The following is a 12,150-nucleotide window of genomic DNA, read 5'->3' on the forward strand; positions in this document are numbered from 1 at the left end:
TCAGTTGATTGATGAATCCAAGGTATTTTCTTTATTGCAGGCTTGTGGAAAAGAGACCAGCCTGAGAAATTCCTTCTTGGATGTCAACCTGGTATAATTATCTGTGAAAATAATGTTGAGAGACAGGAAGAAGAACCTAGGCAAACATCTTACAAAAGCCCACAGGAAGAAAAGAGGTCTGGGAAGCACCTCAGAAGGAACCCTCCCTCATTTTTGGAGGTTGACATCCAAAAACTTTCCTATCCATGGAACATTTTTTATAAGAATGTTTTACAAGGTGTTCTATTAGAAGTAAGATTTGCCCCTGCTGATTGGATAATCCTCCAGATGCTTCATTTTATCTAAGTCTTTTATACATTTTTGTGCTGTATGACTTTTTATCAGTCACAATATTATAGACTAGATTATTTTTCTGCTTTCCAAGATTTGTCAGTTTTGCTCACAAATAGCAAAAAAATCATTTCCCCTGTAATTCCACAGCTTTAGCCACAAATAAGAAATGCTGAGATGCCCTGGTAAGGCAGAGGAAGAAATCACTATTCATACAGCTTTCTGAAATGTATCTTCTTCAATAGAAGGAAACAGAATAGCCTGAAATATTACCTGTAGCAGAAATAGGGAGTTGTCCTCTTGCCAAATCAGAGATATTCAATCTGCTGTACTGAGAAATAAAAAGCCTCCAAACCATGCAAATTTTTTTTTACACCCATCTTTTCTGGTTACACACACGTGTGGCACGGTGTTCTAGAGGTGAAGGTGTTCACCTCACATGAAAAGTTGAGGGTTCCTAGACAGTGACAGATGTTTCTCTATCAAGGTGCAGAGAAAATATCTGCTGCAAATTCCGTATAGATGTCAGGAAGGGCAGCCAGTCAGTAAACCCTCAGTTTTATTCAGCCACCCTGACTCCATCCCGATAAAAGGGATTACAGGGTCATAATGTCTGTGTGGGGTGGGTGGGTGTGTAGATGTATGTACACAAAAATACTTCTGCCTGTTTGTGTATTTAACTGATTCCCCTTTTATTATTCTATATTTGTTTTCCCAAAAATAAGACCTCCCCGGATAATAAGCCCAATTGGGCTTTTGAGCGTATGCGCTAAAATAAACCCTCCCCAAAAATATTGCAACACAGTAGCAGCCATGAGGTGACCATGCTCACTGCCTCCTGCACCTCAAAAATAATAAGACCTCCCTGAAAATAAGCCCAAATGCTTATTTTGGGAGTCAAAAGAAAATAAGACCCTGTCTTACTTTTGGGAAAACACAGTATATTTGTAAATATTTATATCACTGTTTCCATAAAAGCAATGCATAACTCAGTGGGGGAAGGAAGCTGCTGTTGTTTGGAATCCAACTGAATTATCTTTTAATCATCCTGAAGATGCCTTTTTAGAGCATGGCTATGTAGAAATATAGCTTAACACTAGTATCTGACTTGGCATCTTTTGAATGTTGTCCTAACAAGAACAAAATATGTCAGAGTACCTGGGAAAAGAAAATGGCAGATGACATACAGTGCATTCAGAAAGTATTCAGACCCCCTTCGCTTTTGTCAATTTAGTTAAGCTGCAGCCTGATTCTAGTTGTTGAAATTCTTGTTTTTCCTCATTATCTATACTCAATGCCTCATAATGACAAAATGAAATAGAAGTTTAGAAATGTCTGTGAATTTATTAAAAAGAAAAAACTGAACTATCACATTGGCATAAGTATTTTACTTTACTCAGTACTTTGTTGAAGCACCTTTGGCAACAATTATAGCCTTAAGTCTTTTTGGATATAACAAGTGTTACACATCTGGATTGGACCTTTTTTTGCCATTCTTCCTCGCAAATCCTGCTCAAACTCAGTCAGGTTGGATGGTGATTATGGGTGGAAAGCCATTTCCAGGTCCCTCCAGAAATATTCAATAGGGTTAAAGTCAGGGCTCTGGCTCTATTCAGAGTTGTCCCTAAGCCACTCTCGTGTTACCTTGGCTGTGTGTTTAGGATTGCTGTCAAGTGAACCTTTGACCCAGTTTGAGATCCCGAGCATTGTGAAACAGGTTTTCATTGAGGATATCCCCTGATCTTTGCTCCATTTAAGTTCTCTCTCAGCCCTGATCAGTCTCCCAGTCCCTGCTGTTGGAGACATCCCCATAGGATGACGCTTTCACCACGCTTCACTATTGGAATGATATTGGGCAGGTGATCAACAGTGCTTAGTTTCCTCTAGACATAACATTTAGAATTGAGGCCAAATAGTTCAATCTTGATTTCATCAAATCAGAGAATTTTGTTTCTCACAGTCTGAGTCCTGCAAGTGTTTGGTTTTTTGTTTTGTTTTGTTTTTGCAAACTCCAAGCAAGCTTTCATTTGTTCTGCAGGGAAGAGGCTTCCATCTAGCCACCCTGCTATAAAGCCCAGATCAGCGGAGGATTGCACTTTTGGTTCTCCTTTGGAACTGTTCCATCTCAACAAAGGATCCCTAGAGCTCAGTCAGAATGACCATCAGGTTCTTGGTCACCTCTCTTATCAAGGCCCTTCTCCCCAACTGCTCCATTTGACTAGGTATCCACCTCTTGGATGAATCCTGTTTGTGCCCAACTTCTCTCATTTGAGTATTATGGAGACCTGGAGAGGAGCCAATGTCACGACATTACGGACATGCAGTCTTGATGCTCCGAGACCACTGCCGATACTTTTGCCGCTGGGTGGTCCAATTGGACCTAAACCGTCCCATAGAGACAGTGAACAGGAAGAATACGTCTTGCTGATCTCAGGGCCACCGCAAAGTCCCTGATCAATCCAAGAGAAGTTCTTCAAGCTGGCAACAAAAAGTCCAGCCCCAGGATGGCTCCAGAATGGAAGGGAAGTGGAAAGAGAAATTGTGTCCATCTGGTGAGGAAACTTTACTGTTTTGGAAAGACTGCCCCCCCCCCAATTTTTTTGTAAGTTAAATTAAATCTGAAAGCAGAAGAAAATAAGTGGCGAAATTAACCTATACTGGATTGCTTTGGATAGTGTGTTTCTTTTTCTTTGCAATTTTACTTCGTGGATTGAAGTGCTCACAACTTTTTTTTTAAGAGAACAGATCAGTTTTTTTTCTTCTATTTTTTTTTTAACCTATGGATTAAAGTCATCTTCTTTATTTCAACAAGTACTTTTATTATTTGCTATTAATTCTATTTAAGAACTCTGGTTTTTTAAAGTTTAAATAACATTAGAGAGTGGGAAGCAATACTGCCATTTGGAGACTGGAGGCTTGAGTTTTTGAAACAATACACTTTCCCTTTTTGATCTCACTGACCTTGTAACTCGAGGTTTGGCAACTTGTTTATAGAAAGTTGTAAGAAGCAAGGGCACAAATTGTTTTTACAGGTGCACTGAGAGTCTTATTGACAGTGGGAGAGAAAAAGAAACAGAACCTTCTTCTTCTTTTTTTTTTTTTGATCATAAATGAACTGGTGTTTAAGCTAATTTAATATAAGAAATCTTAAAAGCCAGAGTGGCACTATCGACCAAATGGCACAATATTCACAAAATTTATTAGAAATAACAGAGAGAATTGAGAAGAAGATGGAAAAAATAGAGTTTATAAGAGCAAAAAATGATGGGGTCAGAGTCCCAAAAATTGAAGGGGAAAATGATTATAAAGACAAGACAACTGATTACTTTACCAGTGGAGTGAACGTGGTTGAAAGTGGGAAAAGGGGAGTATGGAAAGGGGAATTAGATTGACAGGAACTATACCCCGGATTTCAAGGCATATAAGAAGAAAAAAGAGGAAAAACAATGGATTTAAAGAGAGAGAACTTCTCAGAAGCAAGATTGACAATCAAAGATAAGGTGATTAAAATAGCAGATGGAGTGCATCGAGATTACTTAAGTGATGCTATAAGCAACAAGCTACGGAGAGAAATCCACAAAAATTTTATTAAGGAAATAAATAGAAGATCAATTCCACAAATGACAAAAGAAATAAGACTGTATTATTACTGGAATGATACAGGCTGATATATGAAAGTTGATAATAAAAATTAGTTAATTTTAGTGATTAGTAATTTAGTAATTTCTAGAGTGCTATGTTAAATAAATAATTGACATACATGTGTTGGTTTGATGAGAGGAAACTTGATATAATTAGCAAATGAATTTTTGTTAATAAATAATATCTATAACAATAACAATGAAATGACAAGGGATATAGTGAACAATATATATATGTACTGGTTTAATAAAAGGAATTGGGATATAAATAGTAAACAGCGATTTAGAAAGGATTAGAAACCTTTTATCAAACATAACTAATTTTGACTTAGAATATGCTATAAAGGGGTAATGTTATCAGATTATATTAGAAATAATTAATGAAATGCTACGATGTACTTGTGTTTTTTTAATTTTGGACTATTTCATGCAAAAGGACGTTAAAACAATTATAGTCAAATAAGAATTGTGGGATGTTGATAGTAAGATGTATAAATATTTTTGATTTAAAATATACAATGTGATATGAACTATAAGTAATGACTGTGGAAGAGATGCACGAAAGTTATTTGAAACCAATCAACACACTTCTACACTACGTAACGAAGCATGACTTTTTCTGTGTTGTGTTTGTCTTAACCAAACAAAAAAAATCTTTTCAAAAAAAGAAAAAGCGAAGAGAGATGCAACTACTGAGAATGGAGATGTTTTTATTTATTAAAAATTTTATTATAAAAAAAAAAAAGAATTATTGAGGCCCTTAGGAATCCTCAATGCAGCAGACATTTTATTGTATCCTTCCCCAGATGTGATTTGTAATAATTGTGTCTCTGAGTTCTGCAGGCAGTTCCTTTGACTTTATGGCTTTTGCTCTGCTACAGTATGCGTTGCCAGCTGTGAGGAATTCCATAGAGGTGTGCCTCTTTCCAAATCATATCTAATCCATTTAATTTACCACAGGTGAAAGGCATAGAAACATGTCAGCAACAATCAAGACAACTGGGAGGCACCCAGTTAGCTAGATATGAGCTAAATTTCAAGTGTTGTTGCAAAGGGTCTGAATACTTATGTCAATGTGATATGTTTTTTTCTTTCTAATAAATTTATAGACATTTCTGAAATGCTGTTTTCACTTTGTCATTATGGGATACTGAGTGAAGATTAATGAGAAAAAAGTTAATTCCAGCAATTGTAGAATCAAGCTTCAACATAACAAAATTGACAAGTGAAGTGATTCAGAATACTTTCAGAATGCATTGTAGCTGTCCGTCATTTTGCTACTGCATTCTACATCACAGCAAGTGTGATGGTGGGGGCAACTGTTTCAGAATTTAGAGACAAAGCCCAAGATGTAAAGATCTTGTTCTAAAATACTTCCATGGGTTGATTTATTTATCATGTTTCAGGAAAGAAAAGCATTGGCTGCAATGAAAATTTAACCTTGGCAGCTAGCTAGATCTGTAAGAAACAAGTAGATTCAGCAAATAAAGAAGCTGTTTTCTGTCACCCCATCTCCTGCATGTCTGGGAAATCATAAAGCAAGATAGGGAACAAAGCATAACCTTTCTATTCAGTTGGCAATATTGTACCACAGTCCAAAAAGGGCAAAGAATTCATCTTGATAAAGCACTAAGGCTAAGAATGCACGTTTTTCCCTCAGTGATAGAATATCATATCTACTCAATTATATCTACAGAGTTCTTCAGGAAATCAATGATAAATCTCCTATAATACATGTATTAAGATCACCTAACATAGTGCAATGTTTTACAAATTATTGGGAGTAAAAATCCCAGAATTCCTAGCCTACCTAATAACACCATCTAGAAGTATGGTCGCAACATATTTTTAGGGTAACAGTTTGAAAAGATGGATTAAGATATTCACAGCAGCAGCCATTTTTGGCATGTATGCTTTTAAATATTACAGTTAACCTCAGCTATCAGAAACGATTATTACTGGTACTGATCAATACACCTATTGTTTCTGCTGCCTAAGATTTAACACACAGCACTATTACTCCCTACATTTTCAGAATACATGATAGATTGCACTTTCCTTGGTGGGCAATATGTTACAAATAGTTGTGGTAATTTGCTCATAAAGGATAAGTGAGGACAAATGATCTTCCGTTTGTGTCAGGAATCTATCTATCTATCATCTATCTATCTATCCATTCATCTATCCTTCCATCTAATTTCTCCACCGCCTGCCTCAGCTAAGTGACCTAGGGTAGTTTACAAACTTAATAAAATAATATAAAAACATGTCTAAAAGCACACTTAAAAATAAATTTTAAAAAAGAAGTTAAAATTTAAAAGTTAAAAAAGAAATTGAAGTTAAAAAATTAACAAGACCAAAAAGTTAACAAGGTGGAGTGCCTTCAAGCCATCAACCATTCCCACAATTGCACAATATTGTTAGACCCCATGCTAATTGGCACTTCTCTTCAAAACCAAAGTTTCTCAGCAGCAACTTGTGGAGCAGGCCCTCAAAAGTCAACAAAAACTCCTGAATGCTATCTTCCTCTCCTGGCCTAGTTTTAGCTGGTATCATACCCAAAATCCCATTGGACACATTTTGGAGTTGAAAACCTGCCCCCACCCTCAGCCCAGCCAGGTCTCAGTTGTACAGGTCAGTTTGCTCTTCTCTAATGAGGTTGTAAGTATTTTATTGACCAACTTTCTTTCTTTTTTTTAATTTTATTTAATAATAGAATGACATTGAATATAACATAAAGATACATTATTATTGGATAGATTGAAAATGATGTAATGAATTGCTACAATATAAATGATCCCAACATTTAGTATATCTCATTGAAAATGAAGGAATAAATAGTGATAGTTAAACAAATGAGGTACAATGATAATAATGTATATAAACATATTTGATTTGATAATATGTGATTTCATATAAATTGCAAGTGATGACTATGGAGAGGATGCACAAAAACCTTGTAATCAAATGACACACTGTATATGTGTCTACTAATGTGTCTCTAAGAGCCAAGGTGGCGCAGTGGTTAAATGCAGCACTGCAGGCTACTGCTAGATCAGCAGGTCAGCGGTTCAAATCTCACCGGCTCAGGGTTGACTCAGCCTTCCATCCTTCCGAGGTGGGTAAAATGAGGACCCAGATTGTTGGGGGCAATATGCTGACTCTCTGTAAACCGCTTAGAGAGGCCTGAAAGGCCTATGAAGCGGTATATAAGTCTACTGCTATTGCTATTGCTATATATATAATGAAATATGGTTTTATGTTTTATGTCTTGTTTGTTTATGTCTGTCTAAGAATAAAAATTTTCTATTTTTTAAAAAAGGCACCTTTGGGCCAGAACTTAAAACATACGGTTGAGGGTTCATTTCATAATCTAGTTTGTGTTAATAGGCATTAGTGGTTGATCAGATTCCCACTATGAAGGAGAATCATTGACCATGATTAAGGAACACAGAGAGGATGGGCCCAGTGCTTGGTCCCACTAATCAGAGAGGATTGTTTGTTATGTCTTCAGAGGAGGGTTGGCCTAGAACCCACAGTGTGATTGTGATATATAGGAACAATTATGTATAAGAGATATATTTTGAGAACGACCCTCAGGCAGTGTTGTATTAACCCTTAAACAGACTAAGCACGTGCTTAGGGCGCCAGGTTCAAAGGTGGCACCACTAAGTTGAGAAAGAAAGAAAGGAAAACCAATGAAGATTTGTCAGTACTCAGAGCACCAGTGAGCCTTAATCTGCCACTGCAGATTCAGGAAATTTCTTTTTATTTTTTTTTATTTTTTTATATTTAAATTTAAAAAAACATGGTCTTTTGCTTTCTAGCCCCGTGCCCTACCCACTGGTTCAAACTAGCACTTTTTGCCAGTTTAATGACGGAGTCTTTTCCATGGGTCTAGAAAATGGGAATATAATCAATGAACCTCAAATGCCAGATGGGTTTCAGGAAATAAGGAGTTGGTGTTCTACACTTGCCATGAAGGTGTTAGCATACTGTGGAGCTATCCATATGCCCGTAGCTATGCCACTGATTTGTAAGTATATGTTTTTGGCAAAGTAGAGTATCCAAAGTAGATATGGGTCATATAAAGTCATGAAGTCTGGAAGCAAACTGTATTACCATCACTGATGCTGCTCCTGACGGCTTGAAGCCCATGTTTGCAAATGACGGTTGTATATAGAGTTTCAATATCCATGATAGCTAAAATAGTGTTGCCAAGAAGATTGCCAAAGAATTTCAGTTTTCTTAGGAAGATTGTGGTGTCTCTTATGTAGACGGTGCTGGTAGTATAAGGTTTAAGTTCATAAATTCAGATGTTGCAGCTATTAAGGTTCCAAGCTTGAAATAATGGGATTATCTGAATTGTTTGATCTGTGTATTTTTAGAAGGAAGAACTCCTGGAGTGTTTTCTCTATAGAAGCGGTCTTTTATGTCCTTAGGAATTTATTTCATAAGGCTGCATACTGTAGTTCTTTCTGATATGTTGCTGTGGGATCTGAGAGTAGAAGTTAGTAGAATTTAGCATTGCAAATGTGCTTTTCAGCTTTCTTAATATGATCAACCGCATTATTGCATGGGGAAGGTTGGGGGGTCGGCATGATCTCTACTTATGAATCCTCCTTGGAGAACACATTGGTGGATCCAACAGTGTTGGACAATGATGGCTGCATATCTATGTCCTACTTCTTATTCATGATAGTATTGTTTAAGTTTCAAGCAACAAAAAAAAGAGTTTCAAAGGTTGTACAGTTGTTTCAATCATGTGGATTTAATGGAACAATAGTCTTTGCTTCAGTTCCAAAAAAATCTTTTGTGCACTTCTGAGTCAGATACAATTCTTGGGGATCTGATGATACTTTGATGTAGTTTTCATGGATTGAAGTATCATCACACACCGAACTGGTCTTCTCCAAAAATAGGGAGGACCCGTCCAGATCATATGCAGACTCCCGAGAAACCCATTCAGGGCAGGAGGCTCCAGCACCAGCCAACAGAGCCCGCCACTCCAAAGCCTCCTCTCTGGCTGCAGGGCAAGGCGTCACTAGGTCTTCTTTCATTTTTTGCAATGGTGGCTCTTTCATGAGTCGACTCTCAGTATCTTGGTTTGGAGCTGGCGATGATGGTGTCATGGAATTTTCACACAGGGATGAAAACATCTCCATCTCTTCTGGGGTCTCTAATACTCCCTTTGGATCTTGGCTTCTATTTTCTATGATCTTAAATTCATGCAATCTCTTGTCCTCTGAGGGGGAAGTGAAAGGCTCAATTATTGGGGAAACCAGGTCTATAAGTGGCTCTGCTGTATCCATTGTAACCAATAAGGATTTCTTCAAATTTTCTAGCTTCAATAATATATGTCTTGTTCTTTCCTTGGGAGAGCACCAAAAGCGTTAATGAGGCCAGCTTCTGTGCTGTTAAGTGTCTCTTCTCCCTGCAAGATTGGTTGACTCCCACTATCATTCTCTTTCTTTTCCAAGGTTGAAAATGAGGTGGTGTCATTCACCTTGGAGGCTCGCATATTAGTTATTAAAGGGATAACCCTTTCCTCACCAAAGACTCTGATGGGAAAGATTTGGAAGGCGGCTAAAAATGCCTTCATCTTGAATAACATCTGTGGTATGGTGGGCTGTTTGAAAGGCAGAAGGATCTGCTTCCAATTTGGGGCCTCAGGTAACCACTCCACAGCACGGAGATCAATCATGCCCCTGTGACAGTGAAGAAGCTGGCTTAGGGAATTTAATATCGCACTTCTGGAATTCCAACGTCCATAATTAAGTCTGTTCAAATGGATTCTAAAAGCTATCCTTTGTGTTTGTAGCAAGCAATGTGATTGTTGTGATTAAGGGAGGGATTCTTTCCTGATTTCTTCTTTTTTGATACCTTTTCCTCTCGATACCTTGTCTGCGGGGGGGGGGACTGTTTTTTTGAGAGGGCTGTCTCCTTTTATCTGTCTCTTTAACTATTTTTCTGGCTCTTTGTTCTATTTCCTTTTCCTTATCCTGCGAATGGGAGTTAATCAAATCTTCTGCCTGAGCTTTAGTGGGAGTTTTTGGGGCCCGACATTGCATTTGAAGAAAAACAGCTAAATCTTTTTTCAGTGACTCTACATCATGTTGGATGGCAATTAATTGTTCAAATATTGAGACCACCGTTTGCGCTGTGAGAAGGCATTGCTTTGCCATAAACTCGGTTGAATTTTCCCAGGGTAAACTCTCCATACTCTGAATTATCTGGTTGCTCTTTGCCTTTTTAGTCTTTAACTTAGACTCAATAAAGGAAGTTGATGGGCTAGTTGTTTGTGATAAAAGCTGGCAGACATTTTGTTCCCCCTTCACCCGATTGGAGAAGTCTAGTAAATGCTGATTTGCCATATCTTTTTGCCGGTCCTGTTCTAATCTCTCCAGATTGTTGGGGCTGGGGGGGGGGTAGTTTTACTTACAGATCTCTTGCCAACAAAGAGCTCCTCAATTCGTGGTTGTTTTGCTGTCTTCACTGGAGGGAGAGATCCTGGGCTGGTTCCATGCCGTTTCTTTCTTTTACCCATGCTTATTTAATTCTTCAGCAGCAACAAAAGTTTTTGTTTGTATTATGTTCTATGCTGTTATCTCCATCAAAAAATGTTAATTAAATAAAAAAGAATCGAGTAGGAGTACTAAAAATTGATAAAATAAAATAAAACCGGGCGGCACTACTGCAAACACGCTCCAGCTGCAGCTCCTTTCCCTATTGACCAACTTTCTATTGAGCAGCAGCAGCAAAAGCCATGGCCTGTTCATGTGTTGACCGGGACATAGAACACGACCTCAGTATTAAACACTGGAGTCATCTCCCCAGAAACGAACCTGGCCTCTGTCTCCCATCAAAACATCCCATGTCCATCACTAACCAAATATATTAACTTGCCCAAAGTCGCACACCCGAGAATGCATCCCACCTCCCAACTTTGGCCTCTTAGCTCCCTTAACTAGAACCACTCTGTCCTTTTGTATCAGTCAGCAAACCTCCTACCAACTCAAGAGGTTGGAAGTGAGCCCCAACGATGCTTTAGCTCTCACTCTCTGCACCATTCAGGTGCTCCAAGGTGCCAACCCTATCCACTATTCTCTATCCAATCCAATTGCACCACTTTGACTGGCCTCTCTCATTAACTAGCCAGGTGGTGCCCAACCCACTCCTCTCCACTCTACTATTACTCAAGTGGGAACTTTCTGAACCACACTCAACACACACATATCCAAGAGTTACAAAACACCCAATTGCCCCCATCTCTCACCCTTGGGGGCACAGCCTTCCTCCCATACCAGGAAGTCTCCAGACTATGCCATGTTACCCAGGTTTCATTTGAATTCGACATTTTGGCCATCTCTGGTATAGATAACTCATAGTCAAAATTATTTTGATTGGTGTGATCAATATATTTATAAAGAAATGTTACAATTCCAGTCAAAATGGCACAAATTCAACACTTGTCTGTTGTTTCGTTATCCTAGTCACTGCTTAAGTCCTATCACGAGAGTCCGAAACAGATTGTTATATTTTTTTTTTCACAAAACAACAGCTGCAGGTATTGAGCAGGGACATCAGGTCTATCCTTATAAATATGAGGTTTATAAATAACATAAAAATTCTACTGGCATTTTATGTTATTTACATAATATAAGTATTTAATAACAAATAATATGTTATTGACAATAAAATATCTGGAAGATAGTCAGCAGTCTATGCTGTTGTATCTTTTATTTAATGAACCTAATGAAACCTGAAAACTGCACAAAGTATATATGTTATTCCAGCGACAGAACATTCAGGGGAATATCAGAATATTCTGTTTTTCTTCCATATTCTTCAAACCCAGCTGGATCCATCTATATGGATCCATCTATATGGATCCAGTTTTCCATGCTGGAAAATTGGTGGACCATCCCTGATCTGATAAATTAGAGAGATTCAGATATAACACAAATAGTTTTCAGTAATTATTTTTAATCATTGTATTCTGCCAATTATCTTGATACAAAGATTTCCTAGAACACCCCCCCCCCCCCCGATTTTTTAAATCTTGTGTCACAAATAAAATGATTTAGAGATCTAGTATTTCTAAGCATCTGGAATAAGATCAAAATATTCAAAATGAACTTCTAAATTGATTTTAGTAGTTAATTCAACATTAAAAAGT

This window comes from Thamnophis elegans, chromosome Z, assembly GCF_009769535.1.
Source record: "Thamnophis elegans isolate rThaEle1 chromosome Z, rThaEle1.pri, whole genome shotgun sequence".
Taxonomy (NCBI): Eukaryota; Metazoa; Chordata; class Lepidosauria; order Squamata; family Colubridae; genus Thamnophis; species Thamnophis elegans.